This window comes from Narcine bancroftii, chromosome 1 (assembly GCF_036971445.1).
Source record: "Narcine bancroftii isolate sNarBan1 chromosome 1, sNarBan1.hap1, whole genome shotgun sequence".
Lineage (NCBI taxonomy): Eukaryota > Metazoa > Chordata > Chondrichthyes > Torpediniformes > Narcinidae > Narcine > Narcine bancroftii.
In genome coordinates this window covers 216,204,286-216,232,055 of record NC_091469.1, presented here as the reverse complement: position 1 = coordinate 216,232,055, position 27,770 = coordinate 216,204,286, and positions in this window count along the sequence as shown.

Sequence of the window (27,770 nt, the reverse complement as noted above, 5' to 3'; positions counted from 1 at the left end):
CTCTCTCTCTCTAGCGCTGCACTTTTGTACTTGTGTGCTATCTTACTGGTACTGTGAATGAGATGTCTATCTCGCCAAACCTCCATCATTGCATTTTTAATACATGGGATAGAAAGTTAAACTTTATAATTATTTTTATTCATTACAATTATGGAATAATAGCTTCTGTACTGGGAATCGGGAAAAATTAAAGTTAGTCACACAGACCCTTCAGAGTGAAATGCGAAAGTCTGCAGACGTTGTGATTATAGTTAAAAACACTCCAAAATGCTGGAGGAACTCAGCCGGGTCTTTCAGCGTCAGTAGGATTTGACAAAGATATATTGCCAACGTTTCTGACCTGAGCCAGAATTAGCAGAATGAGCCAGGAGCAGGAAATCTCAGAATACAGACGATGCCGGCTGGGGGAGGAATCCAGACCAGCAAAAGGTGTTAATTGGATGTGATAAGATGAGAGGTGAGAATTTATTATGTCTGTGCAAAAGAAGACTGGGAAAAGGGAGAGAGAGAGAGCTGGGGGAAGGTGTTGGAGGAAGAGGAGGGGGAGGGGTTTTAATGAAAGCAAGAGAAGTCGATATTAATGCCATCTAGTTGGAGGGTGTCCAGACCCTTCAGCTTTCCTTGTTGATGCTATCAAATACCCATCTCCCTTAATTCAATTTACCAGCACTTGTTGAAACTTGCCAATATTTTTGCTTCAACATATTCTCTCATGACCCTTGCTGGAAAATGCACAGATCACAATCAACTTGAGGATAATAGAGCAAGTACAAATATGTAAATTGGGAGCAGGAGTAGGTCACTCAGTATCTCAACCTTGTTCTACCATTCCATTAAATCATAGCTGATCTACTTGTAACTTCAATGAATTGGTGAGGGTAAAACCAAACACCTAAAAAACATCTCACAGGCTGCTCATGCTCGAAGGAGAAAAGTCACAGAGGCCAGATGGTATTTTTAATATTTAAAAAGGTAAACATGAATTAAAACAACTCCACTTAAAATATTTAAAGCAATAATATTTAAATTATGAACAATATGTAACTTAGTTGATATTTCAATTGTTCCTCAGAGCTATTCCTCTTAAATCAAATGTTAGAGACAGCATATGTTTTTCAGCCAGTGTCCAATATTGGGGTCCATCTGGAAAATCGCTGTCAAAAAGTTGGCAGCGAACTTAGATTCCACATTCATTCTGCATCCATGTGGAGACTCTGCAATTAAATGCCATATGTGCTGCGTGGAACCTGTTTGCATCGGGTACAATGGTAAGAATACTGTGCCATAATTCTGGCAAAATTACTTGGAATGATGTCAAGGCATTTGAAAATATATAGAGGAATGACTGAAAAGGGCCAATGAGTTGGAGAATTGAGGATGTTCTCCATTAGACAGAAAACTGTAAAGGAAGACAGAAGAGGCATTCAAATTAATTTTATATTACAAATAATGGGAAACTGGTTCTACTGGTAGGAGGGTTTACAATCAATGAGCGTTGAAGATTATTTACAAAGGGACTAGTGGTAACGGGGTAATAAATACAGTAAGCTGTGACGTTCTGCATTCTAGTGCTGACATAGGAAATATACAATGATAACTTTGAAACAAACTCAATAAATATCCAAAAAGTGAAAATTAGTTGGACTTTGGGGAAAGTTTCACCTCTTAAGCAATATTAACATAATGGCAGCACATGAGATTGCTCCATCTAATGTTCAATCACTCCTACTCTGCATGGATTGTTTATGACAATGAAATAGGACAATAAATTAGAAACACAATATGGAATTTCAAACTAGGGGATTGAACTGATAAGACATTGAGCAGTTTTGACTTGCTGAAGTAAGAGAGGCAACCTTGCAGTAAACCGTTGAGTGGATCACTGGAGAAAGGAGGGTGGCCATTGGAGATCCGAGGGAGGAGGCCATAAATGCTGTGTGAGAAGATAGCAAATGGGGCTCAGAATTAACCCCTTCAGTCCCATGCTCCCAACGATCTCACTCACAAATGTAAGATCACGAGAGAAGAAAATGGATTGCCTGAGACTGCATGTGAACAAGAAAAAATTGCTAGACTGCCGTGCTCTAGTGATTACAGAAGCATGGCTCCAGGACACCATTCCAGGCTCAGCGAACCGATGAGATGGTTTTATTTCCCTCAGGGCAGAGAGAGATCTGCTGCTTCTGCCAAGGCTCGACGAGGTGTTCAGTGCATTTTCAACAATGATAACTGGTGCATCGATGTCTCTGTATTGAAGACATTCTGCTCAGCAATGATAGAGTACCTCCTGGTGAAATGCAGACCCTTCTACCTGTCCAGGGAATTCATGGCCATGCTGATTGCCACAGCATATATTCCGCTTTTGACTAATGAGGGCGAAGCCATGAAGGAGCTTTATCGTGCGATCTGTAAAACCCAGCCATCTCACTCTGATGGTTGCATGATTGTAGCTGGCAACTTCAACCATGCCATCCTGAAAACAGTTCCACCATGCTTTCAGCAATATGTCAAATTTGCAACCAGAGGAGAGAACATCCAAAATCATGTGTCCACCAACACGAAGAAGGCCCACCTTGCTTATTTGGATCACGTATCAGTCCTGCTAACCGTGACATACAGAGCACTGGCAAAATGAATGAAGCACAAGGAGATCAGAACATGGCCAGGGCAAGGTGCACAACCATGCTACAATACTGCTTTGAGCCCACAGACTGCAGCTGTTACAGGAGTGGCCACCTGCAATGGCTATCTAAACATTGCTAAATACACGAACTTCGTGACAGGCTACATTAGCCAGTGCATCCACAATGCTGCACAACAAGAAACTGTGGTTGAAGGAAGAGATTGGTGCACTTCTCAAAGCTCAAGATGCAACCTTCAGGAGAGGAGACAAGTTGGCACAAAGATCAGCCAGGGTAGAACTCTCCGTGCAATCTGGAGGGCAAAGCATGGGCACATACAGAAGATCCGTGGTCAGCTGTGTGACATCGCCAACACGAGGAACATGTAGCAAGGTATCTATAACAGATCACAAGACAGCCTTGCGAATCAAAAACTAATGACTCCTCACTTCTGGACAGTCTGAATATTTTCTTTGTATGGTTCGATAAGAAGAACAGGCTGATGCCAAGGAAAACTCCCTGAAAAACAGGCCCCTTGCATAGCTGTGGCTGAGGTGAGAACAATTCTATCCAGGTTGAACCCACACAAGGCAGTGGGACCAGACAACATGCCCGGACATGTACTGAAGGACCGTGCAGACCAACAGACAGAGGTCCTTAAGGAAATCTTTCACACATCATTGTGGCAGTCATCACCATGGATTTCAGCACAGCCACATCATCCCAGCACCAAAGAGGCCATAGGTAATAGGCCTCAATGACTAATGCCCAGTGACACTGACCTCCTCTGTTCTGAAATGCTTTGAGCATTTGGTGATGGAATGGATTGAGACACACCTCCCAGAGGCACTGGACCCATTTCAATTCACCTATAGGTGAAACTGTTCCACTGACCATGGTGAAGCTTTGCTCCTCCACTCCATCCTAACCCACCATGAGATCAATGCCTCATAGGCCTGTTCATTGACTTTAGCTTGCCATTTAATACAATCATACTTCACAGGCTGGTGGAGAAACTGTCCTTGCTGGTCCTCAAACCCCTCTCTGGACTTCTTAATGGAATGACTATAGCCTGTCCAGATTGGCAGCAGAATGCCGATCACTATCATGGCGAGCACCTGGTGCACCTCAGAGCTGTGTGATCAGTGCACTCCTATTCATGCTACTGACCCATGAATGCATTGCCAGATCTAACGACAACAGATCAACAAGTTTGCAGATGTCAAGACAGTCGTAGGCCTCCTCAGCAACAATGGAGTCGCAATGCAGAGGAAAGGTGAAAAATTTCATGAATTGGAGTGAGAATAACAACCTGAGTCTCAATGTGGACAAGACAAAGGAGATGAATGTGGACTTGGCGAGAAACAGAGGGTAAAGTGGTTGGTGTAGCAGTTAGCGCAATGCTGTTACAGTGCCAGAGATCGGGACTGAGGTTTGAATCTAGTGCTGTCTGTAAGAAGTTTTTACTTTCTCCCCATGTCTGTGTGAGTTTTCTCTGGGGTCTCTGGTTTTCTCCCATCATTTGAAACGTACCAGGAGTGTAAGTTAATTGGGTGTAAATTGGGCAGTACAGACTCATGGCCTGAAATGGCATGTAACTGTGCTGTATGAATAAAAAAAAATAAATCACCACCACTACCCATTATTAGCTCAGTAGTAGATAGAATGGTGATCATCATGTCCTCAGAGTCCACTTAAGGATTGATCAATTCTGGACACACAATATCTCCTCACTTGTTAGAAAGGCACAATAGCGACTGCCCTTCCCTCGAAGGCTGGGGCAGGCAAGGCTACCGGCCTCCATTCTGTCAACCTCCTACAGGAGCTCTATCCTGGCTGGCTGCATCACAGTGTGGTAAGGTTGCTGTAAAGGTCAACCCGGAAGTCAATCCTCAGGACCATAAAAGTGATAGAGAGATCACTCAGCTTTCCCTTCCCACTCATCAATGTGATTTACTGGGATCAATGTTGAAAGAGAGCTTGAAAAATCTATAATGTCCCCCACCACCCAGTGTGCAGCATCTTCCAGCTACTCCCATCGGGAAAGAGATACAGAAATATTAGAGGCAGATCCATCGGGCTAAGGAACAATTTCTTCTCATGGGTAGTGAGACTTCTGAACTGCTAAAACAACTTCCTGTGACTCTCCTATTTATTAGTAAAGTTTATTTTTATTATACTGTATGTACAGGTATATCAGACATGTATGTAGGCTCTGTGTACATATGTATAGTTTGCATGTATATTTGCACTATTTCTGCAAGGATTGGAAAATCGTCGAGTTCCACTATTACAATTGGATAATAAATAAGCTTGAGTTTGAACTTAAAGATTTGACATAGACTCAGTGGCCTTCCAAATTCATTCTCTTGCTCAAACCATGGGCATTTGGGTTACATACCAAAATGCTGTTGTACCTGTGCAAGAAAGCCCAGTGTGAGCTGCAGCCTCAAAGAATGATTGCATTGTGACAAAACCACGATAGTAAATTGCATCACAATTTGGAGAAAGAAACCATGATGAAAAGAGAATGATATTGGCTGAAATTTCTCACTGATTCAATGGCTGGAACCCAGGAGGGGCCAGGAGATGGTTGCAATCTTGCACCGCAGAGAAATTAAATTTAGCTGATGTAACCTGATACAAACCACAATACCTGTCATTGAGCGTGTTTCCACAACTGCACTGATGAGCTTTTGAGAGTGACCACTGCTTTTCAGTGGAAGAGCTGTATCTCATGACATTTTCTGTTTCCTTAATATGGCGAGCTCTCCACTGGCCACCGAGACAGAGGTGCATCAAAGAAGAGGTACAAGGACTGCTTAAAGAAATCTCTTGGTGCCTGCCACATTGACCCCCGCCAGTGGGCTGATCTCCCCTCCAACCGTGCATCTTGGCGCCTCGCAGTTCGGCGGGCAGCAACCTCCTTTGAAGAAGGCCGCAGAGCCCACCTCACTGACAAAAGACAAAGGAGGAAAAACCCAATACCCCAACCCCAACCCACCAATTTTCCCTTGCAACCGCTGCAACCGTGCCTGCCTGTCCCTCATCGGACTTGTCAGTCACCAACGAGCCTGCAGCAGACGTGGACGTACCCCTCCATAAATTTTTGTCCGCGAAGCCAAGCCAAAGAGAGAAGGGTGAATCACATTTTACACCTCTTGCATCACTCATACTTATACTCTGCTAATAATAAGATATAAATATCAAGACTCCAGGCTAAATGTATGTGCTTCATCAAAAATCTTTGCATCTTTCAAAGGGAGGCACTTTCAAATAGCAGCAAACAGGGGCACTCAGTTGGAGGTAGGGGAAGTAAAAGAAGTGCTAACATTCCAGTCAAAAAACTTTCACAGATATATTGCGAAAGCATTGAAGCCAAAAGGGCACATTCTGCCGACGGCACACCACTCCTTCCAGATTCACTTCTCCAAAACATAACAGTTTCTGTTAGAGCGTGTGAAAGTTAGGAAAGAGTTAGAAAATTGGCACTGGCAATTGACAAACTGCATATTTAATTCTCTTTTTTTTTTTAAATATACCCCGGAAAGTAGATAGACACAGAAAGTAAATTTCCCCAAGGATACATTTCACCTAATGTCACACTTTAAATCAGTATTCACAATTCATACTGGTTTTTTGTTTGGACAAAATCATTAGTTGTTTGACTTGTATATTTATTTCTGCTCTTGGTTTGTCCAAAATTTCAACTGAGAAATTCCATTTGATATCCCAGTCTGTTGCAAAATTCAATGTAATTATTTGGAATTTTTTTAACCATCAAGAGAATGTTGTTTTTCACTAACCAGATGCATTTGATTTTAAGCATGTTCTTACTTAATTAACAGTCGCTTGACACAAAACAATTTATTGATCTTTTAAAAGCAAAGGCACCAACCTGCTCAACATGCCAAGTAGACAAACTTTATTACTTGCAAACTAGTATGTCTGATGCAATTTCTGTTCTCATTAAACACTGGAAGATAATTTACAATTCTTATGATCAATCATCGGCCTGAAGCATTGACACTGGTCTTTCCTTTCTGGATTTTTTCAGCTTTTTTGTTCAAATTCCTAGAATCTGTACTATTTTGCTTTTGTATAAAGATATGAAACCATGTTAAGATATCCATCTGCACATAAAGAAAAAGAAAATTGGCAGGTGCTGTGTAGTGCGCGTTGAAAGAACCAAAGACTTGTTGATCCGAACCAAGGCTTTTATTAACTAAAAGACTGGAGCATATCACAAGTAGGTCGACCAGTCCAGAATGACCTGGTCTGGCTAGGAGCAATCCTTTAAGACCTGCCAGTAGGTGTGGCTACACTCTCAGCTAATCACAGACATCCTACATTACCATCTGTACATATGTACATATACACATTGGTGATAGAATCTGTACTATCACATGCTGGAAATTTGGAGCAAACAATGAAATGCTGGAGAAACTCTATTGGTCAGGCAGCTTGCATGGGCAGAAAATGGTCAGTCAACATTTTGAGTCAGGACACTTTATTTAGAGTAAACTAAGAAGAGGTGAGATTAAGGGCACGAAGGGGAAAGAAGCTGGGAAGTGCCGAGATGTGATAGGGTATAGGACAGGAGGAGGCAAAGTGGACATGGAAACAGTGGAACCAAATAGAAGTGGAAGTTACCTAAAAAATGATGTTGTTACTATTAAAGTCAAGTCTGTAGCAGAGGAATATGATGTGTTCTTCAAGTTTGGCTTCACCCTAGCAATGGATGAGGTTCAGGATAGCCACGTCTGTGTGGGTATACAGGGAGGAATTGAAATAGTCAGCTACAGACGGAGTCCAGACTGTATTTGATCTCAGTGATGTGCATGTAAAGGTCTGTCTGTGGCCCTGGATGGAAGTGAGGGAGGAGGGGACAAATGTTGCACTTTCTGCAAGTACAGTGAGAAACACTTCAGGGGTAGAGAGTGGGTCGGGAGAGCAGAGCAGGGGTGCAGGGTGGGGATAGGAAAATATGACTTGTGGTGGGTTTGTAATCAATTTGCTGTAGGTGTTGGAAGTTAATGATTCTAATTTGGAAGTTGGTGGGGTGCAGAGTGAGGACAAGAGGAACCCTGGTCTGTCCTGTTTGGGAGGAGGTGGAGTGGGAACAGTAATATGAGAAATGGGGCTGGTTGACTAAACCATATACTGATATGGGCTTTATCAATGACTGTAAGGGTATATCCTTATTTTTTTTAAAGAAATGAAAGAAAGTTCGAAACTAGTTTTGCTCAGCAGTTAGTGATTAATACACTATTACAGTGACCTGAGTTCAAATCCGGTGCCAACTGTAAGGATTTTGTACATTCTCCCAGTAACCTGCATGTGTTTCCTCCAGGTTCGCCAGTTTCCTCCCATTCTGCAGAACATACAGGGTTAATTGGGTGTAATTGAGCACACAAGTCTCAGTGGTCAGAACCGGCTTGTAAATAACATTATAAAATTTACTTCTGCTTCTACTTTTCTCTCTGTCCACCCACCCCCACCCATAGTCTACCTCTGTCTACCTATAGTATCTCTTTTCTGTCCAATACTCTATCACCTCAGCACCTCCCTGACTTCTTTCATCCTTCTTACATTTGATATCACCCCTTCTTATATGATTCCTGATAAAGTGTCCCCACCAGCAATGTTGACTGACCACTGCTTCCCAAAGATGTTGCTTGACCACAGAGTTCCTCCACTGTTTGCTCCATCCACATGTGAAGTTATCACTCCAGATGAATATCTCAATGCCCATTAAAGATGGAAATTTACATTTCAGGAATGTCATCATGATGTGATCTTTTACAAACACAGACACCTCATCACAGCCGTATTTTCATCTTGATAAACCTCTGGATTTCTAACATGCCTATGCAAGACCTTGCTCAAAATCCTCTACAATTTTCTCATGTATACTTATTCAGCAATATTTCATGTGCTATAAGACAAAATGCTTTAGAGCTTCATCAACCTTTAGGTACTCCCCAACTTAATGACCGGAATTAGGCCTGAAGGATTGGTCATATCTCAAAATGGACATGTTAGAATTTTGCCCACACCCACATGAAGTCTTGAAGCAAACTTTTTAATCAAATTTTATTTTCATCATAGATTTGACGATAACAACTTAAAACTTCCTGAATTAGTTGATCAACCTTGGCGAATCTTTCCACATTTTGGTCCAAACTTACATTGTTAGTCAGGTCCCAGGGTCCGTAGGCTGAGCACGGCCATCACGATTCCTGTGCATGTGCGTGTCTTCGATTGGTGTGTGTCCAGTGGATTCACCTATTTGAGTTCGGTTGGCACATGCATGAGAGTTTATCACCCTGAGGATTTTGAATTAACTCTTACACATTAGCCAACCAAACTTCAATATGCAAACCCACTGCACATGCACCAACTGAAGACACACGCATGCGCACAAGAATCAAGATGGACCATGGACGCCAACTGACAAAGTAAGTATGCACATTTTGGCTCTTATATGCCCTGTATCCCTGTTTTAGTTTGTCAAATACAACATAAACAACATAAATTTTATATTTAAAAAAAAAATTAAATTTGGATGGACATAAGTCGCATAGATCGCAAGTTGGTGAGTACCTGTATAGTTATAAACTTGGTGTCAAATCTGTAAATGACCAAAGCTGAAGTAAAAGACAAAAGTTGAGAGAAACAAACATTTTGTTTTTGTTTGATGTTGAAACCTTGAGCAAGACGAAGAGACAAAGGTAAAATTGTACACGTAAAGCAGGACGGACCCAGAAGAGATAGGATAAAGGTGTGAGAGGTGAGGATGGACAGACCATTGCGGGATGGGTGAGGGAGGCTGGGGGGGGTGGGTGGGGTAGGTAAAATTACTGAGAGAAAAAAAAATGGACACGGGAAAGATAACGAGGAGACATAACCAATGAAATCAAATGGAGGTGGGGGTTACCTAAAAGAAAAACTCAGTGTTTAAGTAGTGAAACATTAAGTTAGATTTAAGGCAATCCAAGAGGAATGTAACGTGTTGTTCCTCAAGTTTATGTTGTTCGTATATTTTAAAAGTTACAAGATTTACAGCCTGTAGGGAAACACATTGCAATGATAAAAAGCAGAAGTGCCAGCACTTGGGGGAAAAAAAAGCTGCTGGTTATGCTGGGATCTGACTCTGCGAGGTTTCCATAGCTTTTTTTCATTCCCCCTCTGATGGTTCTCCAGGGTTTAAGACCACATGATTTAGAACTTTGTTCGTGTTCTTGCAGAAATAGAATCGATGGAGAAGAGGCTAACCACATAACTGTCCGTTGTGAAGGCTTGTGGTTAAATCTGGGGTACCAGGCCTGCAAAGATCTGCCAGAAAATGAAGAAAAACTATTTCAGTTCCCTTCTGTACATGTGTCACTTTGCCGATTTCTAATGTCAAAAGCGATCTGTTATCACATGTCTGACAATCCATAAATTAAACAAGTTTGTCACAAAATAGAATTTTCAGTTAAGTAAAAAGAGAAGTACTGACAGCTTATTCATTTTTTTGAAAGAATAACTAACCTTTCAAAGAAAAAATGTAACGGTTTCTTTGCATTTAACAGTATTTTACTCTCTTCGTGAGCTGGAACTCCTTTATTTGTAAACGTTCAAACATTTGTTCTGCTAAATCCAAAAGAGATCCAAATTGGCAACTCCTGAGGGGAAAAAAAAACACATATTCTACCTTGGGAGCATTGAAATTTTAGGCAAACTTAATAGAATATTTTTAATTTCTACTCAGAATTGAATAAACGTGTCAAAAATGTGCATGAGTTAACTTCAGAGCTCCAATTTTGTTTGGTAGTGACTGTATAAAGGGGTTTTGCCACCAGAATCTCCTTTATTTCTCTCAGCCTTTCAGTTCCCTCAGTTTGGTTAGCCAACATGACATTGATATCTGAAACTTGGAAGAAGGAGCCAACTTGTTCATGGAATTGCCTTGAGCAGATTTTCTCTTCAGATCATTTATTTAATTTTGTTGACATTAAAATATCTTGGAACTATTTTGCACTTGAAAATCGTACTCATCAGCTAATATCATGCAATTAGTAGATGATGAGTACAGTGTTATTTTGTGAAGAGAGTTCTGAGCTGTGTGTAATAAATGTCGTAAGTTTAGTTATTTTCATCATTCTGAATTTTTATGCCTTGGACCCTTCATCAAGGTATGTCAGTTATGTATTTTTATCTTCGCTATATAAAGGACACTGCTTAGCCTGTTGAGTTTCTCCAGCTTTGTGTTTTATTTCAACCACGGTGTCTACAGGTTTTTGCATCTTACATGAGTTTTTGTGTTAAGTGGGCTAAGACCATACAGGACAAATGTACTAACCACACTCTCAGGTGGTGAGGTTTTGGAAGGTTTTAAAAAGTCCATGTTACAGACTAATTTTCATTTCTGTGTGGCCTTTTGATTCATGCTGGAAAGTGGTTTGTTGTGTTGAGCAGAGAAAGGCAAAACTGCTTGATGTTATCCCAGATCCTAGCAGACAACAATGAAGATCATTTTATGATCTAACAACTGAATTTGTAAATGATTAAAAGGGGAGATGGAAAAGCACAGCAGATCCTGCAAATCTGAAATGACAGCAAACAAATAATTGTAAATTTGTGAGAGAGAAACAAAGGTTGATAACCATTTTTGAGTGTTGATCTGTTGCCATACAGTCTGGAAGAACTCTTTGCCTGGAACTGTGAATTCCACCCTGAAGGCTGCAAAGGGTCAATTAGAAGATGAGTCGTTGTTCCTTGAGCTTACATTGGGCTTCATTAGAAATGCATAGGTGCCCAAAGACAGAGGAGTCCGAGAGGGATCTGGATGGAGAATTACGCAACAGGTCACTTGCTGCCAACCTTGTAGTTAGAGAAAAATGGTTTTATGAAGTGACGACTCAACCTACGTTTGATTTCTCCAGAGTGGAGAGGCAACATTGTGAGCACTGAATGCAATGCACTATATTGGAAATGTAATATTTGGAAGGAGATTTTGGATACCTGGATGCTGGGAACGGGAAAGCTAAGAGAGCAGGTGCTGGGTTTCTTGCAGTTGCATCAAAAGGGGCTTTGAGAGAGGAATGGCTATTGGTGGAGATGGTGAAGTGGACCTTGCAATCCTCAAGGCAACTCTGCCTTTGAAATATTGTAAAGGGAAGATAGATGTCGCTAGAGCTGGCATCATGGTGATTTGGGCAGAAACTACAGAGTTGATCCTTTGAATCTTCCTTTGGAAGATGGGGAATAAATGGAATTCTATTTTGTCCTGAATAGGACGAAAGCAGAAGTACAGGAATTGGAACTTACGTGGTTGAGAGCCTTGTCGAGAATGATGGAAGGAAAATGATGATTAATTAAAATGGATATTATTTCAGATGTACTAAAGTTAAACATCAGAGAAACAAGATGGAACAAGAGCTGGTGAAGAGTAGTGGAGGCCTGAGAGGAAGCAAAATGGGAGTAGGGGTGGTGAAGGCATCGGAGGGATTTTATGGGTTTTTGGTGGATCCTGCTTCCTAAGATGGAACAAGAAGAAGAAGTGAGAAATAGGAAAGAAAGAGGCTGAAGTAATAAAATGAACATGAGAAGTGAATAGAAGTTGGCAGCAAAGGTGATAATCAACTTTCAAGTTCTGTGCAAGACTAGGAAGTAGTAACAACACATCCATCAACATGTCAGGAAGGAAAGGGAGAGGGAGAGGGCCTGAATGAAAATATAAGGACCAGTACAGAGGATTCACAAAGGGATTGTGCGGGTTTTGGTGATATAATAATGAGGAAGCAAGTTGTGGTGAATGTCAGCCAAGCTGCCTGTCTCCCCTCTGGCGAGCCTTGCTGTACTAACATTGGCTGTGCATTATCTCTACTGTTAAGGACACTCCCCCTGGGCATAACTGTGTATGCAGCTATTGTCTTTCATTATTGAACCATGAGTTTCAGTGGGATCATTTAACCTGCCCGGTCTGTACTGGATCTCATAATTTGAGAGTTCTATTTGCCAGCATCCCATCTTGTCGTTCTTGATTTTACTTTTGTGTTTAGATTTCTGATCAGTAACAAGTGTAAATTTTCTGCCGGCTAGAAAGTGTCTCCAGTAGCAAACAGCTTCAATAATAGCCTGGACTTTTTTTTCAATGGGAGGATGTTTAAGTTCAAGTCTGTGTAATATGCGGGAGAAGAATGCCACCGGTCTGCCCTTTTGGTTAAGGGTTCCTGCCAAGCACAATCTGAGGCATCAGTTTTCACTTAGAATGGGACATTCTCGTCAATGGACGAGAGTGCAGCTTTGACAATATCAGCTTTAATTCTCTCGAAAGCCTTCAAGAGAGGAAAAGATTTAATGTCAAACAGAGGTCGTGCCTTCATGGCATAGTCCCGAACCCATTTGCAGTAGTAGGAAAAGAATCCCATATACATTTTAAGGGCTTTTGCTGAGTCTGGGGGTGGTAACTTCTTAAGGGGGGGCCATTCTTTCCGGGTCGGGGCAGATTTCGCCTTCGTGGACAATGTAGCCCAGAATGGATAGCTCTGTCGCATTGAACAGAATTCGTAAAAAACCTGATAGGCCGACATATTCATAAAACATCTCATTATATTTCGAGTGCTTGCTAGATATTGGCATATTTTGGCTGTTAGAGTAGTTTCAATGCCAAACATGGTATCCATGCATCGCTAGCTTCAGTCTTTCCTAGCAGCTGTCCTTTTGATTTTAACCCTTCTTCTGCCAGGGGGAGACTGTGGTGAGTGTCTGCCAAGCTGCCTGTCTCCCCTCTGGTGAGCCTTGCTGAACTAATATTGGCTGTACTATCCCTACTGTTAAGGACACTCCCCTTGGGTATAACTGTGTATGCACCTATTCTCTTTCATTATTGTACCATGAGTTTCTGCTAATAAAAAGCCATGATTATTGTTTGACCACATCGTCTTTGTCTACTTCATCAACTGGCTCTTCACAAGTAGAAGTGAAGGGGAAGTTATTCATTGTGGGAACAAGTTCAGTCAAGTGAAAGGGCAAATCGAGTTATTAATCTCTATAAAATGACATGAAGGCCCCTTTGTTCATTCTGGTGAAGAATAGGGGTATTGGAAATCCATGATGGAAATTTACTTGTTTGGATTAAGGAAATGGAAACCATTAAAGTGATAAGAAGATGAGGAACATCAGGGATGGTCAGTGAAATAGCTATGGTTCAAAGTGAGGGATCTCTGAGGTAGAAGACCCATTCTTCAAATAACATCACCACTATTAACCCATTCAATAACTTTTGGAGATTGATTGGTGTGCTGCAAATTTAGATGTGGTTAGGTTAGTGTGTGAATCACTGTTTTTACATTTCTTGCTGATCAACAAAATTAATCAACTTTTTTTTGTATTGTGTGGCACTTGTCCGCCAACATTCTGCCCTTGAGTGTGTGTCTATAGCTGTCTATATTGAAGACTGAAGAGGGCCAGGCTACCAGCCACCATTATGTCAACCTTCCACAGGAGCTCTATCAAGAGTGTTCTGGTGAGCTGCATCACCGTCTGGTACTTTTGCCACAGAGAAATGGATTGAAATGGATCATAAGAGCAGCAGGGAAAATCATTGGGATCTCACTCCCCACTCAATGATGTGACCTACTGGGATCACTAACTGAAGAAAGTGAGCAAAAATCATGGAGGATCCCTTCCACCCTGCACACAGCATCTTTCAGCTGCTTCCATCGGGGAAGAGATACAGGAGGATCAGAGCCAGCACCACCAGGCTGAGGAACAGCTTCTTCCCACAGGCAGTGCAAATGCTGAATGACCAAAGGAATGGCCCACACTGACCATCAGAGACTTTCATATTCATGAAACAATATTTGCTTGCTTATTTGTAAAGATGAACCCCTGTCCTGATTGCTGGAGTTGTAACAGCATGGCACTGACTGCTACGCCAACCCTTGCTCATGTATTCTGTACTTCTCTTACTCACTCTTCCATTTCTGAATGCCTTTGTAAACATTTTGTCAGCTGACCCCACTATTTTTAATTACTGTTCACTGCACCCTGTACTCTCTCTCTCCTTGTGTCTTTTTTTTAAGAGTGTTCTACAGTCTATGTTGCTGCTTCTTGCTGAAATGTCCCATTTCCCATTTTTCAGCATTATTTTCCAACTGCCATCCTGCCCTTTGTGGCTTGAAGTTCTTAAGTGTCCTGTTCACAGCTAAACATGGCTCCATGTCTTGTGTCATCTGCAGATTAGGAAATGGCTGTCCAGTGTCAACCATCTTGAGTATCTGTTTCTCCACTTAGATATTCGATCCACATGGTCCTGTTGATCTCGTGAAGTAGCGAACCTTTTCCTTTCCACTTACATGCCACTTTATGTATTCCTTATGCCATCAGGGCTCTGTGATTAGGAAAGGGATTGCTTAAGGTGGTATATGGGTGGGAAAGGAAGGTTGAGAATCACTGCTCTAGACCCAATATTCTACTTGAGAAAACTTGTCATTGGCCTATTTCCTTTGGAGTTGTGAAAAAGTGCACATAATGAGTCAATGATGTATGATTAAAACAGTGATTCTCAAACCTTCCCTTCCCACTCACATACCACCTTAAGCAATCCCTTACTAATCACAGAGAACCTATGGCATAAACATTACTTAAAGTGGTATATGAATGGAAAGAAAAAGGTTGAGAGCCACTGGATTATGCTGTGTATTTATTTAACCAAATTTCAGCAATTTTGCATTCAATAATGAGACCTGACTGCCAGTCTGCTCTATATGTTTATAGGTCTATTTGTGCTCTGGAGCATGTGGGAGAGTGCAAGAGATGCACCAGCTGAGTTAAAACTTTCCTGTAAGGCTTGTCATCATGTTTCTATTGTGGCAACACACATATTTGCAGAGGTGAAACGGCCCTGCTTGTCACACGTGGTCTCTTCTGGTGCAGACTGGAAGTACATGTACGTGCTTACATTAGCGTGATGTAAGTTCCGGTATGCGAGGGGCGTGCACTGGACAGCTGTAAAGGCTGTTGTGTGAACTTCAAAGTAAACCAATTGGGCTTAACGAGCTCACAGCCTGCTCTCTCAGTTCTTATGCTGCACTCATGCATAACCCACTACACTTCTGACCTCGATGAGTCTCCATATTCTGAAGACTCGGCACAATGGACCCCACAGCTGTAGGTGCCATTGCGTTGAAGCTGCCCGCATTCTGGATGAACAGGTCCCACACTTGATTCAGCCAAGCAGATGCCCAGTTCCAGATCAAGCAAGATTACCTCAGATTCCACAAAATACTTCCATATCGTCAGCTCGCTGAACCAGGAAGTCACCTCACAAGTCAATGACCTCATTCAGGTGTCGCCAAAGGAAGGTAAATAAATGGCTCTAAGGAACATCTTCATTAACACTTATGGGCTTTCAAGACACGAAAGGACCACCAGGCTCCTTCACCTGGATAGCCTAGGGGACAGAACACCATCCACTCTCATGGACGAAATGCTCACCCTGGCAGAGGGACACAGGCCCTGCCTCATTTCGAGCAGGCATTCCTTGAGAAAATATCTGAAGACTTTAAGCTGTTACTGACTGTCATGGACTTCAGGGACCCAAGTAAGGTTGCAGCATGGGTAGACATCCTTTACCATTCCAAATGCGAGCCCACAGGGACAGTCAACTGTGTCAAGCCAACACCCAAAACCAGCCCAACACATGAGCCAAAATTACCCCCCCCCCCATGGACTGAGAAGCCTGACCTGAAATGGTGCTTCTACCATCAACAGTAGATAGAGTTCAATCCAGAAAATGTCAAGTGATACAATTTGGAAGATTGAACTTAAAAGCGAAGTACATGGTTAATAGCAGGAATCTTACCAGTGTGGAGGAATGGAGGAATCTTGGGATCCAAGTCCTTAGATCCTTTCAGATTGCCACACAGGTTGATAGGGTGATTAAGATGGTGCATGGTATGCTGGCCGTTAGTTGGGATTTGAGTTCAAAATTGCGAGATAATCTTTCAGATTCAAAAAACTCTAGTTAGACCGCACTTAAAATATTATGCTCATTTTGGTCACTTAAAGATAGGACGAGGTGTACAAGATTATGAGGGTCATAGATAGGGCAGAAAGCCAGCACCTTTTTCCCAGGCCACCAATGGACAATACCAATGGACATCCATTTAAGGTGAATGGAGGAAAGTTTAAAGGAGATATTAGAGATAGTTTTTTTCACAGAAAGTGGTGGTTGTCTGCAACACATTGTCAGGTGTGTTGGTGCAGGTTGATATGATAGGGGCATTTTAAAAATCTCTCATATAGGCAGATGGATGTCAGAAAAATAGAAGGTATGAACGATGAGGGTGGGAAGGGTTAGATTGATCATGCGGTTAGTTCATGTAAGTCAGCAGAACATTGTGGGTGGAAAGGCCTGTTCTGTGCTGTACTTTTCTGGATTCTATGATGGGAAAATACAGTCAATAGCAGGTAAAATTGGGCAGGGCAGCATCTGATGAACAATCCCATCCAGTGTTTGAATAAGTAGATGATGGTGGCTTATCACTTCCCATTCATTTTTCCACTGAGTGTCAGGTGACAGCTCATCCCATCTCATTGACTTCACAATGAATATGTTAGTTTAAAATGATTCCTTACAGTCTATTTTTCAGAATGGAAATAGGCTCTTAGGTCCAATTGAAATAAATAATGAGACATTATACTGTTGAGAGTTTTGCAGAAGTAAGAGGACACCCTGAACTGGAAAATTCAGACTGGTGCAATATTATGGATCAGTGAGCTCTCTTAAAGCATTACTAATTTCAGGGATCAAATGTTGTGAATATAACAGTACACGCTTTAATTTTGCATTCATGCCAGTAATTTCTTTGGCTATCGTCCCAATCATTTTTCGTCATTTCACTGGAATATTGGCTGAATCCTTCGATATAAGTGTAAATGAAATTTACATGAACGGTAAACAGTGAAGTGAAGCACTGTACTGGAAAATTCTGAAACCAAATGGACTCAATTAAAAAAAAATAAGCTACTTAAATTTAGAAAAGCTTTGTCCCCTCAATGCAGAAGTGAAACTCGTTTCAGTATACTTTGCCAGGTTTCCTTGCCAGTTGAGAATAATGAGTCATTATATCTCAATTGTTTTGCATATATATATATATATATATATATATATATATATGAGAACACCTGAACTGGAAAGCTCACACCGGTAGATCTGTGACCTTGCCTTGATACATTTCAGTGGATATTATTGCTTATGGCTTGCTACATGTTCATTTTTTTGGCACTCTTGTCTCTGTGGTTCTGATACCATTAATTTGTTGAAAAGTAAAATTTAAACAAATGTTGGTTATCCAGAACAACACAGGAGTGAGTGTTGACAAATTGCCCGTCTGCATGGAGCTCTAAGCCTCACTGTTCAGTAAGATTTATTGTATTGTGGCTATCAGCAGCATGCCTGACAGTTTTTATTTCTATCCATAACTTAAAGATGTTTGGATCAACTATGGCGCATTTAATGCTTGTCCATCTACAATTAATTAATAGATTTGTACTCCAATCTTCTTTACCCATCTGTCTTGTGATCACAAAATAGGTAGGCACAAAGGATAGCAGGCCTGAAGTATTCACCAAATCAAGTTGGTTCCTGCTCTCTCGTCCTAAGATAAATATGTGACTTACAAACGAAGGTTGGACCTGACCTATCAAAATTACACTTGCATTTTGATTTTTCAAGGTAGCCGAACTTAATGAAGGACTCACTTACATTGCCTGCACCTTATCCAGATGTGAATGTTAAGCAGTTGCTTGGCTTTAGGAGTCAGAAGACATGTTTTACATCGTTTTCAAATTAGATACACAGAAACAAAGCACTATCTTCTCAGTAACTGATCAAACTCTGGAAATAAATCCTTTAAAATAGTCCCAGCCCAATACTAATACTTCCCCAAGTTATTCTTTGGATCTATGTTCCAGACTGTTCCTTGATATTATCATGCAGTAAGTAAAATAACACTATCAAGCTTTGAACCAACAACTTCTATAAATGAAAAACATTGAATAACAAAGGTCAACCTCAGCATGGTTACCTTCAGGGGAGATCTTGCCTGACAAATCTGTGGGAATTCTTTGAGGAAGTTACAACCAGGATAAACAATGGAGAGTCAGTGGACACAGCTTACTTTGATTTTCTGAAGGTCTTTGACAAGGAGCCGCACGTGAGGCCTGCTAAAATAGATTGGAGCCCGTGGTTTTACAGGAAAGGAACTTCTAGATTAGCTGACTGGCAGAAGGCAAAGAGTGACGTAGTGTGCGTCGAAAGAACCAAAGACTTGTTGATCCAAACCAAGGCTTTTATTAACTAAAAGACTGGAGAATGTCACAAATAGGTCGACCAGTCCAGAATGACCTGGTCTGGCTAGGAGCAATCCTTTAAGACCTGCCAGTAGGTGTGGCTACACTCTCAGCCAATCACAGTCATCCTACACTACCTTCTTTACATATGTACATATACACATTGGTGATAGAATCTGTTCTATCACAAATGAGAATAAAGGGGCCTTTGCTGGCTGGTTGCTGCTGTCTAGTGGTATTGTGCACGACTAGGAATGGATAGAATGGATGGCTTTGTGGCCAAACTGCAGATAATATGAAGATAAGTAGTTTTCATAAAGCGGGGAGCCTGAACATGGGCACGTTGGAATGATGGCAAAAGAAGTGACAAATGGAGAATAGCGTAGGGAAAAGTACATTTGTGTGCTTAGGTAGAGGTTATATAAAGGCATAGACTATTTTCTAAATGGGGAGCAAATTCAGAAAGCTGCGGTCCAAAGGGACTTGAGAGATTAGGCTTCCCTAATGGTTAACTTGCAGGATGAGTCAGTAGTAAGGAAGGCTTATCCAATATTAGCATTCATTTTGAGAGGACTATAAAGAAAAACAAGGATGTAATACTGGGGCTCTATAAGGTGTTGGCCAGACAATATTTGAGGATTGTGAGCAGTTGTGGGTCCTGTATCTAAGGAAGGTTGTACTTACATTAGAGAGGGTTCAGAAGAGGTTTACAAGAATTATCCTGGGTATTAGAGGGTTAATGTATGAGGAGTGTTTGATGGTTCTGGGCCAATACATGCTGGAGTTTAGAAGGATGAGGCTAGCATCTCCTTGAAACCTACAGAATATTAGATAGAGTGGACAAGGTAACAGGCTTTTTTGGCTCAGCATGTCCCTGCCGACCATATTGTCTATCTCAGCTCATCCCATTTGTCTTTGTTTAGCCCATATCCCTCTGAACCTTCTTACTCTGTACCTTGTCAACTTTTTCTGGTTACGGTACAGCCCATTGCCGTACACTATTGTCATCTAAACAAATTCAAATCCACTCCAGAACTAGTTGTTGTGAGGATGGCAAATATTCCCAAAGTTGGAAGGCAAAATCACAATCTCCACTGAGCTTTAGATTCAGACTGCTCATCAAGGAGCGTCCATTTATCCAGCCACCTCATGCTTTTCTGCATTTCTGGGTTTTTGTTAAGATGCTCTCCTTAACTCTTTACTTCCATTTGATGGCCCTTTCAAACATTTTCAGCATCGACAAGAGTTTCCTGCATCATAACAAAACAGGTTTGACAATTTATAACATTTATAACAGAGATCAGGTGTAGCTCACCACTGGGTGATATTTCACTCAGATTGCTTATTATGTGGAATGTTCTTGATATTCTCTAAATCCAAATCTAAAATTACAGCAGTAAATGCTCACTTAAATAGCGTACCTTGTAATTATCGTTCTGTTTGTATTTTGTACTCTACGTTTAGTCATTGTGCTTTTTCCAATAGATTCTCCTCTCTCCCATTTCTCAATCCTACCATCATATCAGATTACCCATCACGATTTAATAATTTAATGTCATGTAGTCTTCTATGGACCGATATTAAAATTTTGTGTCAAAATTTGAGTTGAGCCATAGAGTCACATTTATTTCTTAATTGCTAAAAGCATTTTTTAGTCATTTATTTAGTAATAGTTTCAGTCAGCACAAGAGTTGAATATACTGGGATCAGGACCAAATAACTAATCTGCTGAAGGAACTCAGGTGGCCAATAACCTGGTCAAAGAGCAGGGAAGCACTAGAACCACAGAGGGGGAACAGTGAGAAAGGGACTCATAGAACCTCCATCAAAAAGAGGAGGAGAACTTCATTTAAAATTAGACTTCCTTGAAGAAGCCTCAAACTGGAGTAGTAAACTGGTATCTTTACATTTTAAACTTTGACATACAGCACAGTAACAGGCCACTTCAGCCCACAGACCCGTCCCACTCAATTTACAACCAATTGTCCTACAACTCCCCCCCACCCCCACAAGTACATTTTGAATGGTCGGAGCCCCTGGGGAAAACCCACGCAGACACGGGGAGACCATACAAACTCCTTACTTACAGCGCAGGATTGGAACCCTGGTGCAGTAAAGACAATGCACTAACCGCTATGCCAATCGTGCTACCCCATGCCAACCATGCCACCCCTGATGAAGATTTTAACTCAAACCTTCCACTGATATCCCTGAGCAGATTGTTTTAATGCTTTAGAGATTCCAGAAAGGTTTATTTCATTATTGATGGGGGTGAATGTTAAAATTTCTGGACACTAAAATCAATGTTGCCAGTTCACTGTTCTAATCTCTGTTCAGTCTCTAGTTCCATTCCCTTCCTCAACAACCATCTTATATGCCACCTTCACACTTGCCAAGCTATTTTGGTTTTAGTTGCTTTAAAATTCTCAAAGCTCCTTTGTCCAACGGTCATTGTGATCTTTTCTAACTTTCAACCTATCAAGAACTTGTGTTCCTCCGACTCTGGACTCTTGTGGACTCTTGTGGACTCTTCATTCACTGCAAAATTTAGCACATTTTTTAAAGTATCAGCTATGTATCAATATCTTCTTGAGTTGTATGTCTGTTCTCTGCAAGGTAAAAGGACTCCACTGGCCACCGTGACAGAGGTGCACCAAAGAAAAGGTACAAGGACTGCCTAAAGAAATCTCTTGGTGCCTGCCACATTGACCACCGCCAGTGGGCTGATAACGCCTCAAACCGTGCATCTTGGCGCCTCACAGTTTGGCGGGCAGCAACCTCCTTTGAAGAAGACCGCAGAGCCCACCTCACTGACAAAAGGCAAAGGAGGAAAAACCCAACACCCAACCCCAACCAACAAATTTTCCCCTGCAACCGTGTCTGCCTGTCCCGCATCGGACTTGTCAGCCACAAACGAGCCTGCAGCTGACGTGGACTTTTTTACCCCCTCCATAAATCTTCGTCCGCGAAGCCAAGCCAAAGAAAAAAAAGAAGAAAAGGACAGAATATATTACATTCTTATCTAGCCCTTCAGTTTACCTCAGCTGTTGCCAGGTGATCTCATTTATTTGCAAACCTTCCTTAATAAGATAAGGACATTTTTTAACCTACATGTAAATTTTATTAGTTTTTACATGGTCAAAATGTTTTAGATAGTTGTATTATTTATTACATTTGTTACGGAGTCCAGAGGACCCCAAAAACCAGCAGCTATAGATGTGCACCACAACACAGGGTTACTTAGACAAAAGTAGTTTTTAATTATATTTGAACAAGAAAACAGAATTAAACTTTAATTTATTACTTAACCTACTTACTTAACCTACCTAACTACTTAATCCCCCGTCCAATACTAAGCACAGGTGTGTGTAATGTATATTTAAGATTAGAAAAGTTCTTTGGATCACAGTCCAATCTTACTGGTTGCAGGCAATTCTTGTACTGTGCACAGAAGTTAGCATTAACAAAGTTCACTAGTCTTTGGTGCTTAACAGGCAAATGGTTATTACTAAGGAGGGTTTTTGCTGGTTTTCAGAGAGAGATTCCTTTTCCAGGACATCTGCAACTGATTCCTTCTCAATCAGTCTTGCTGATGAAATTTGCCCCCTTCAGGGTTCTCCAGATGATCCTCTTTCTTTCAGGTCATCGTTCAGACCGCCAACCTTCTCCTTTGACCAGGCAGTCTTCCAAAATTTGCCAGCTTTGTCCTTCTGGAACTGATTTCTGTGTCTCTCCTCTCTGTTTCACTCCCTCCCTCTCTGAGAGCAAAACTTTTCTCTGCTGGCTGCAAAGATCACATATTCCCAAGCAAGCTGTATGTTGCTACTTTGTTGCTTTCTGCAAAAAGAATTCTGCAAATGTCCTGCAAAGATTCTATGTTTTAAAATGTTTGTGTGGAACCTGCTCTAACAAATCCTCCCAAACCACCTCTAAATACTCTGTCACCCATTTAATATTTCAAAGATGCTTTATTCAACTATTTTTAAATGCCATTTGAGATATTCAGAGTCTGGGATCATAGTCACTGTTTCATCTTGTATTCATATATGTGAATTCTTAGACAACGCATGGATGAAGGAAAAGGTTCTTTACTTTAAAGTTGTTGTAAACAGCACCATGAGGCAGGCCATGAGGCTGCAAGTCTCCATTACAGATCTGATTACTGTGTGTCAGCCCCCTGCTGGCAGCCAAGTCTAATCAAACAGTCAGGATTTGCTAGTGGCCATGCAAACGTGGTCTCTATCATTACAGGTGCAACTTCATGAATTGAGGCCAACTGCTCTACACGGCTCTGACTGTTCCACAGCTGTGGTAGTGATGCCTGTAGTATTTTTGGAGCTGGGTAGCTACAAGAAGCCAGTGTGGCTTCAGAGATCACACAGGAAGCACCATCACCCCATCCCTACCCCATCCACCCCCTGCAATAAGTTCATTATTTCTTTTCATTTTCCCCTCTGATCCATGAACAACTAATCTTCTAATCCAAAGGCATCAGCTGCATTTCCAATATACATCTTAATGAATTTCAAGCCCAATATGATTTTGAACTCTTCTTCTACCTCTGTGCCAACTTCTTTGACCAGCAGTCTTCACCCTAGACTGAAGATCATTCTCCCGAATTCCTCTTCCACCTCCAATTCTCCTCTGGCATCTTACATTTCTCCACCTCTATTCATTGTCACCTATCAACATCACATTGATCACTTTGACTTTCCCATTGACCTCAATTCATTCTAACCCATCCTGTCTGAACTCTTTCAGTTTGCAACATTAACTGTTTAACTTTCCACAGATGCTGCCTGACCTGCTGAGTGTTTCCAGAATTTTCTGATTTTGAGGTAAATGCATGGTTCAACATAATCCAACCCAATGTTTTCTCACCATCTGGAGCCTAACTTCTGAAAATTACTCCCAAAACTTGCAACTGTTTCTTTCAGAGATTTACCTTAATTATCATCTCCCCTGATTGCCCCTTCTTTGATTCTGAAAATTTTAGTCTGTGAATTCCTTTAGATTTTACCCTGAGTCTACTGTCTAGAGCACACATGTCAAACTCTGGCCCACGGGCCAAATTTGGCCCGCGATATAATTATATTTGGCCCGCAAGATCATTTCAAAAATGTATTAGAGGTGGCCCGCCCTGCAGCGAGAGCCGATGCTGATTTTTGGTAATGTCACCCCCACCATCCTCCCCCTTCATTGCACATCCTTCCCCATTGTAACACGAGAAATTGTAACATGAGAAGTCTGTCAATGTCATTAGCCGGCAAGCCAGTTGGAAGGCTCCCCGCACAACCAGTCACTTCTCCCACCTGTCGAGCAGTGCGGAGGATTGGCGAGCGCCTGTGATTTCCTGTCAGCGCGACGGGCATGGCAGGCTGCGCACGGCCCCCGGGCAGCGCGAGCCCCACGCGACTGGCACCAGATGGCCCTTCCACAGCGCGAGCGCACTTCTCCCAGTTGCCATGGCCTTCAGCACTTGCACCTGCGCGGACCCCAGGGACGGCTGGTTCGGCCCTGCACGTGAAGAGAGAGATGGTGGCTGTCCGCAAAGGCTGATCGGCAGCGCGCTCGGCCTGAGTGGGTGGGTAAGCAAGGGTGGGCAGAGGGTGTAGGTGAGGAGTAATGGGCAGGGGAAGTTATGGTGGTGCGAGGGGCAGTTAGAGGGAGGGATGAGTAGAAGGAGGGGTGGATAGGGAAGAGGTAAAAGGGGAGGGGCTGGGCGAGTAGGGGAGGGATGATTAGAGGGTGAGAGACGGGTAGAGGGAGGAACAGGTTGAGGGGAGAGGCAGTAGAGGGGCGTGTATAGGATGGGGTGGGTAGAGGCAGAGCGAGTGGAGTGAGGGGTGAGTAGAGGTTGGGTAAAGGACTGGTCAGGTAGAGGGATGGTGGGTCGAGGGTAAATAGAGGCCGAGAGCCTGAGGAGTGAGAGGAAATGCTGAGTCCTGATGCAGGCCAAAATGGACACAGCCTGTGAATGCTGATTACATCTCCACAGGGACCAAATATGTTTCCCTCAGGTCAAGCAAAGGGTGAACTTGAGCTACCTACTCCTGACCTGTAACATTATCCTCCTAAAGTTATATTCTAAAGTTTAACATTACATATGTTGAAAAAAGAGAAAACATGCAGATGTTGTTGAAAAATTTCAATAAATATTTAGTTCGGCCCTCGACTTAGTCCAAGTTTTTAATTTTGGCCCTCCGTGAATTTGAGTTTGACACCCCTGGTCTAGTGCATCTGTTCTTAACGGGGTGTGGGTGACATTATGCCCCACTTGGAATCAGAGCATATTTAATAAAAGTCTTGTTTTCTTTTCACTGCACATAGAATAAATAATTTTTAGGGTTTTTTTTAATGTAGTCAACAAAAGTACGGAAGAAGTAAAATTGAGAGCCTGACAATTCACAGGGAAGCGGTCCCATAAAATATGAGGAGAGTTTGGGGAAAGACGGGGGTACAATAGAAGAAAGGTTGAGATTGGCTTATCTAGCACATTCCCATCGTAGAATTATTGAACATAACAGCACAGGAACAGGCAATATATGATCTCATTTGGAATTGCATATCTTTGGTGGTTTTGAAGTTGTGCTACAATAAGGGTAGTAACTGGTGGTTCAAGAACATGATAACTGTTGGAAAAAAATGTTCTTGAACCTGGAGATGTTGGACTTCAGGATTCTGTACCTTCTGCCTAAAGATAGAAGCAAGAGGAGCTTGTGGCCAGACTATTGGATGTCTTTTATAATGTTGGCAGCCTTCTTGAGGCAACACCTGACATAGTTGTGTCCGTGGCTGGGAGGTTGGTGCCCAATGATAAACTTGACTTCAGCAACCTTCTGCATTCCTAGGGATTCGAATTTCCAAAACCAGGTGATGATGCAACTTGAAATGCTTCGACTCAAAACATTGACGGCTTATTTCTACCCATCGTTGCTCGATGACCTGCTGAGTTCCTCCTGCCATTCTTTGTCTGCTTAAGATTCCAGCATCTGTCGCCCTTGTGCTTCTCAGTGATGAAACCAGTCAGTATATTTTCCCTGTCCTCCTGCGGAGGTTCGATGGAGTATTTGACAGCATCTCAATTCTCTTCAAACTCCTTCAAATGTAAAGGCATTGGTGTGCCTTCTTCATAGTTGCCTTGATGTGCTGGCCCCAAGAGAGATATTCCGAAATGTGGATATCTAGGGATGTGAAGCTAGTAACCCTTTCCACTGCCATCCCATCATGAAGGCAGGTGCATAGTCCCTGTACTTCTGCTTTCTAAAATTCACAATCAACTCTTTCGTCTTGGTGACGTTGAGAGCAAGGTTGTTGCTCTGCCACCACACAGTTAGGCTCTCAAACTCCATTCTATATTTGGACTCAGCATTCATTGTCTATCACTTGGCCAACAACAGTGGTGTTGTCAACGAATATATGGATTTAGTTGGAGCCAAACTTGGCTGCACAATAATGGGAATAGAGAGGGAAAGGATATGAAAACATTCATGGCAATTGATTTTGCACAAGCCAGCATCATTCTGCATGGTAGAGCAATAGTTAAGAGTGAGATTTTACTTTTATTGGCTGTTAAATTTACACATTAATTGGACCTTAAAATGAGTGGTCAATCAAATACTGCTTGATAATGCCAATACCTGTATTGAAAGCCACTCCCACTGTTTGTTTTATTTTCTGCCTGCAACTCACCCCAAAGAAATAAATGACTTTCTAGGTAATGTGAACTGATTGAGTGGCATTCTATCAATGTAGTAGGGAAGAAACGATATGTCAAACAGAGATGAAGCAAGCAGCAATGTATGCTGAATACAATTAGTCAACATGGGGCTCAAGTAGACACCTACAAATCCCATGGGAAGAACAAATGCTGCAATGTAGAAGGTTAGTGTTAGTGTTCTGCTTGCACAGATTGTGAGCCAGGCTGGAAATTGAAGTCAGTGAGTACAGCAGCTGCAAGGGGAAGGGGAGGGGAGAGGGGGAGGGGGAGAGGGGGAGAGGGAGAGGGGGAGAGGGGGAGGGGGAGAGGGGGAGGGGGAGGGGGAGAGGGGGATGGGGGAGGGGGAGAAGGGGAGGGGGAGGGAGGAGGAGGGGGGTGAAAGCAGATTGGAGGAGTATTTCTTCAACTTTTTTTTTCCTCTTTTGATCAACACTCGACAGACAGTTGCCCATTCATGTCTACTTGCTATTCTTTAACTGGAAAAAGGCTGGTGAATTTCCAATTTTGCCACCCAAAATTGTGCGACTGTTTGTCATTCATTTTTTTTTTTAATTCTTGATATTACCCTGGAATACAGGGATGTTCTGGTGAAGTGGTACCTGCGAAATAACATGTCCATTATGAAGATCCTGACCTTGGAGATCTCTTGGAGTATGGGAAGCAGCAAGTTTGAATTTGTTTGTACTGATCATGGTTCCCTGAGGTGGTTAATTCTTATAGCATTGTGTTCATTAGGGGAGCAGCATAAATGCAATATTCTAAAGTTAATGACCACAAGGCAACCTTTCCATTGGCAGTGTCCTAAAGCATTCAGCTGAAAAATACAGCATGAACGCTATCCTATTTTTGACCTTTATAAGTCTGACCGACCTTGTTTCAAGCTTACATGGTTAATGCTTCAATAATATTTATAGCATATGAATGGCAAACACATTGGCAGGAAATGTATTGTTAAGATTAAATTCTAAAAGTAAGACATGAAATGGAGTCCACATAATTATTGTATATGTAGGTAAGGATTAAAGAGGAGGATTTTTCTGATGAGACAGGCTCAGTGTTCTGAATCCAGCAGGACAGGGTTT